General features: G+C 61.2%; 1 pseudogene across 1 annotated transcript; it reads right to left on the bottom strand.

Annotated features, from left to right (window-relative positions):
* Nucleotides 1-4,302: 4,302 nt before the first annotated feature.
* LOC308231081 (inactive ADP-ribosyltransferase arh2 pseudogene) lies at nt 4,303-4,761 on the bottom strand (annotated as a pseudogene). The gene has a single exon. The product of its transcript is annotated as an inactive ADP-ribosyltransferase arh2 pseudogene (transcript).
* Between the last annotated feature and the right edge of the window lie 910 nt (nt 4,762-5,671).

The following is a 5,671-nucleotide window of genomic DNA, read 5'->3' as shown; positions in this document are numbered from 1 at the left end:
CTTCCATCCCCCTTGGTTGCGGTTGATGCCACGGTTGAGTTGTCCCCATGGGCTCTTCCATCCCCCTTGGCTGTGGTTGATGCCACGGTTGAGTTGTCCCCATGGGCTCTTCCATCCCCCTTGGTTGTGGTTGATGCCACAGTTGAGTTGTCCCCATGGGCTCTTCCATCCCCCTTGGTTGTGGTTGATGCCACAGTTGAGTTGTCCCCATGGTCTCTTCCATCCCCCTTGGTTGTGGTTGATGCCACGGTTGAGTTGTCCCCATGGGCTCTTCCATCCCCCTTGGTTGTGGTTGATGCCACGGTTGAGTTGTCCCCATGGGCTCTTCCATCCCCCTTGGTTGTGGTTGATGCCACAGTTGAGTTGTCCCCATGGGCTCTTCCATCCCCTTTGGCTCTGGTTGATGCCACGGTTGAGTTGTCCCCATGGGCTCTTCCATCCCCCTTGGTTGTGGTTGATGCCACGGTTGAGTTGTCCCCATGGGCTCTTCCATCCCCCTTGGTTGTGGTTGATGCCACGGTTGAGTTGTCCCCATGGGCTCTTCCATCCCCCTTGGTTGCGGTTGATGCCACGGTTGAGTTGTCCCCATGGGCTCTTCCATCCCCCTTGGTTGTGGTTGATGCCACGGTTGAGTTGTCCCCATGGTCTCTTCCATCCCCCTTGGTTGTGGTTGATGCCACGGTTGAGTTGTCCCCATGGGCTCTTCCATCCCCCTTGGTTGCGGTTGATGCCACGGTTGAGTTGTCCCCATGGGCTCTTCCATCCCCCTTGGCTGTGGTTGATGCCACAGTTGAGTTGTCCCCATGGGCTCTTCCATCCCTCTTGGTTGTGGTTGATGCCACGGTTGAGTTGTCCCCATGGGCTCTTCCATCCCCCTTGGTTGTGGTTGATGCCACAGTTGAGTTGTCCCCATGGGCTCTTCCATCCCTCTTGGTTGCGGTTGATGCCACGGTTGAGTTGTCCCCATGGGCTCTTCCATCCCCCTTGGCTCTGGTTGATGCCACGGTTGAGTTGTCCCCATGGGCTCTTCCATCCCCTTTGGCTCTGGTTGATGCCACGGTTGAGTTGTCCCCATGGGCTCTTCCATCCCCCTTGGTTGTGGTTGATGCCACGGTTGAGTTGTCCCCATGGGCTCTTCCATCCCCTTTGGCTCTGGTTGATGCCACGGTTGAGTTGTCCCCATGGGCTCTTCCATCCCCCTTGGTTGCGGTTGATGCCACGGTTGAGTTGTCCCCATGGTCTCTTCCATCCCCCTTGGTTGTGGTTGATGCCACGGTTGAGTTGTCCCCATGGGCTCTTCCATCCCCCTTGGTTGCGGTTGATGCCACGGTTGAGTTGTCCCCATGGGCTCTTCCATCCCCCTTGGCTGTGGTTGATGCCACGGTTGAGTTGTCCCCATGGGCTCTTCCATCCCCCTTGGTTGTGGTTGATGCCACAGTTGAGTTGTCCCCATGGGCTCTTCCATCCCTCTTGGTTGCGGTTGATGCCACGGTTGAGTTGTCCCCATGGGCTCTTCCATCCCCCTTGGTTGTGGTTGATGCCACGGTTGAGTTGTCCCCATGGGCTCTTCCATCCCCTTTGGCTCTGGTTGATGCCATGGTTGAGTGGTCACCAAGGAGCTCACTTCCAAGAGCATCCTTCCTTAAGGAACACCCAAAGTGGAGACCTTTGGCCATGGCTGGAAGCTCCATCTGGCCACGGGGCTGCTCTGGACCAACAAGGGGAACGTTTGCCCCCAACCTAAGGTCCTTCAGCTTTCCAATGGGAAGAGAAAGGCTTTTGGGATGGATTGGGAGCAAAGGGAAGGGGTAGGAGGAGAGGACCAGCAGCGATGTCCTGGTGTGAAGCCATTGAGGGATCCTCACGGGAGCATCTCTTTTGCAGATGTCCCAGCTCCCCCCCTCCTCCAAATGTCCCATCTGGCTCCAAGGATCAGGAATGGGAGCAATAAAGCCACAAAGGAGAAGTTTGGAGCTCTTTAATTGTCCCCAATGGCCCTCGATGGCGGGGGGGGGGGGAGGATGGAGCCGCTCAACTCCAGCCCTTTAGGGGGGAAACAGCCCAAACCCGGGGGTGGGCCCAGGATTTGGGAGCTGGGGAGGAAGGATTGGGATGGAAGAGCCGGAAGGGGAGCAGGGGAAGGAGGAGAAGGAGGCACTTCTCGGCCCCATGGAAGACCCCATTGACCCCCAGAGACCCTCAATGTCCCCGTGGCCCCAGCGACCCCCGCACCCCAATATCCCCATGTCCACGGTGACCACAGTGCCCCCATCTCCCGTTGTCCCCATGTCCCTTATGAGCCCAGTGTCCCAGACTCCATGTCCCCATGTCCCTATGCCCCTCATCTCACTGTCCCCATGTCCCGTGTCCCATATCCCCATGTCCCGTGTCCCATATCCCCATGTGCCCATCTCACTGTTCCCATGTCCCTATGCCCCCCATCTCACTGTCCCCATGTCCTGTGTCCCATATCTCCATGTGCCCATCTCACTGTCCCCATGTCCCTATGCCCCCATCTCACTGTCCCCATGTCCCTATGCCCCCCATCTCACTGTCCCCATGTCCCTATGCCCCCATCTCACTGTCCCCATGTCCCTATGCCCCCATCTCACTGTCCCCATGTCCCTATGCCCCCCATCTCACTGTCCCCATGTCCCTATGCCCCCATCTCACTGTCCCCATGTCCCTATGCCCCCATCTCACTGTCCCCATGTCCCTATGCCCCCATCTCACTGTCCCCATGTCCCTATGCCCCCATCTCACTGTCCCCATGTCCCTATGCCCCCATCTCACTGTCCCCATGTCCCTATGCCCCCCATCTCACTGTCCCCATGTCCCTATGCCCCCATCTCACTGTCCCCATGTCCCTATGCCCCCATCTCACTGTCCCCATGTCCCTATGCCCCCCATCTCACTGTCCCCATGTCCCTATGCCCCCATCTCACTGTCCCCATGTCCCTATGCCCCCATCTCACTGTCCCCATGTCCCTATGCCCCCATCTCACTGTCCCCATGTCCCTATGCCCCCCATCTCACTGTCCCCATGTCCCTATGCCGCCTTTCTCACTGTCCCTATGCCCCCTGTCCCCAGGTCCCATGCCTCATTGTCCCCATGTCCCATGCCCCTGTCCCCCTCTCCCCACCTCACTGCCCCCCCTCCCCTGTCCCCATCTCCCTCTCCCCCTGTCCCCATGCCCCGTCTCCTCCCTCACTCTCCTCCTGTCCCCATTGCCCCTGTCCCCTCTATCTCTGTCCCCATTGCCCCCGTCCCCTCTCTCCCCGTCCCCCATCCCCTCCCTCACTCTCCCCCTGTCCCCGTTGCCCCCGTCCCCTCTATCCCTGTCCTCCTGTCCCCATCTCACTGTCCCTATGTCCCCCTGTCCCCATTGCCCCTGTCCCCTCTATCTCTGTCCCCATTGCCCCTGTCCCCTCTATCTCTGTCCCCATTGCCCCTGTCCCCTCTATCCCTGTCCCCATTGCCCCCGTCCCCTCTATCTCTGTCCCCATTGCCCCTGTCCCCTCTATCTCTGTCCCCATTGCCCCTGTCCCCTCTATCTCTGTCCCCATTGCCCCTGTCCCCTCTATCCCTGTCCCCATTGCCCCCGTCCCCTCTCTCCCCGTCCCCATCGCCTCCCTCACTCTACCCCTGTCCCCGTTGCCCCCGTCCCCTCTATCCCTGTCCTCCTGTCCCCATCTCACTGTCCCTATGTCCCCCTGTCCCCACGTCCCTGTCCCCTCCATCACTCTCCCCCTGTCCCCTCTATCCCTGTCCCCCTGTCCCCATCTCCCTCTCCCCCTGTCCCCATTGCCCCTGTCCCCCCTATCCCTGTCCCCATTGCCCCCGTCCCCTCTCTCCCCGTCCCCCATCCCCTCCCTCACTCTCCCCCTGTCCCCGTTGCCCCCGTCCCCTCTATCTCTGTCCCCATTGCCCCTGTCCCCTCTATCCCTGTCCCCATTGCCCCCGTCCCCTCTATCCCTGTCCCCATTGCCCCCGTCCCCTCTCTCCCCGTCCCCATCGCCTCCCTCACTCTCCCCCTGTCCCCGTTGCCCCCGTCCCCTCTATCTCTGTCCCCATTGCCCCTGTCCCCTCTATCCCTGTCCCCATTGCCCCCGTCCCCTCTATCCCTGTCCCCATTGCCCCCGTCCCCTCTCTCCCCGTCCCCCATCCCCTCCCTCCCTCTCCCCCTGTCCCCATTGCCCCTGTCCCCTCCATCACTCTCCTCCTGTCCCCTCTATCCCTGTCCTCCTGTCCCCATCTCACTGTCCCTATGTCCCCCTGTCCCCATGTCCCTGTCCCCTCCATCACTCTCCCCCCGTCCCCTCTCCCCCCGTCCCCTCTCCCCCCGTCCCCTCTCCCCCCGTCCCCTCTCCCCCCGTCCCCGCTCCTCTCTGCCGCCCCCACGCGGCCGCATGGATCCCGCGGGCCGCCTCCCGCAGCCTCTGCCCGTACTCGAGCCCCCGCAGGAGCCCCTCGGGGACGGAGCCGAGCCCCCAGCGCAGCCCCCAGCAGCCGCCCGCGATGGCGCCGGTGCTGTCGCTGTCCCCGCCGTGCAGCGCCGCCCGCCCGCACAGCTCCGCCCAGGCGCCGCCCGCCGCCAGCAGCGCCTCCAGGGCCACCATGGGCGCGTCGTGCCCGCTGCGGCCCGGCCACCCCTGCAGCGCCCAGCGCTGGTACTGAGCGTCCCGGCAGGCAGCGTCCGGCAGCGCTGGGAGCCGCGGCGGGCCCGAGCCCGGCAGGAGCCCGCGGGAGGAGAGGTACCTGGGGGTAATGGGGGTAATGGGGGTAATGGGGGTAATGGGGGTAATGGGAGTAATGGGGGTAATGGGGGGAATGGGGGTAATGGGGGGAATGGGAGTAATGGGGGTAATGGGAGTAATGGGGGTAATGGGGGTAATGGGAGTAATGAGGGTAATGGGGGGAATGGGGGTAATGGGGGGAATGGGAGTAATGGAGGTAATGGGAGTAATGGGGGTAATGGGGGTAATGGGGGGAATGGGAGTAATGGGGGTAATGGGGGTAATGGGGGGTAATGGGGATAATGGGGGTAATGGGAGTAATGGGGGTAATGGGGGTAATGGGGGGTAATGGGGGTAATGGGGGTAATGGGGGGGAATGGGGGTAATGGGGGGTAATGGGGGTAATGGGGTAATGGGGGTAATGGGGGGTAATGGGGGTAATGGGGGTAATGGGGGTAATGGGGGGTAATGGGGGGTAATGGGGGTAATGGGGGGTAATGGGGGTAATGGGGGTAATGGGGTAATGGGGGGTAATGGGGGTAATGGGGGTAATGGGGGTAATGGGGTAATGGGGGGTAATGGGGGTAATGGGGTAATGGGAGTAATGGGGATAATGGGGGTAATGGGGGTAATGGGGGTAATGGGGGTAACGGGGGGTAATGGGAGTAATGGGGGTAATGGGGGTAATGGGAGTATGGGGATAATGGGGGTAATGGGGTAATGGGGGTAATGGGGGTAATGGGAGTAATGGGGGTAATGGGGGTAATGGGAGTAATGGGGGTAATGGGGTAATGGGGGTAGTAATGGGGGTAATGGGGGTAATGGGGAAATTGGGGGTATGGGGTAAATGGGGTAGGGAGGTAGGATGGGGTGAATGGGGTTTGGGGGTTGGGGGGTATGGGTGGAATGGGGGGTTATGGGGGGGTATGGGAGG

Source organism: Psittacula echo, assembly GCF_963264785.1.
Source record: "Psittacula echo genome assembly, chromosome: 30".
Classification (NCBI taxonomy): Eukaryota; Metazoa; Chordata; class Aves; order Psittaciformes; family Psittacidae; genus Psittacula; species Psittacula echo.
This window is presented reverse-complemented; position numbering and strand designations above follow the sequence as displayed.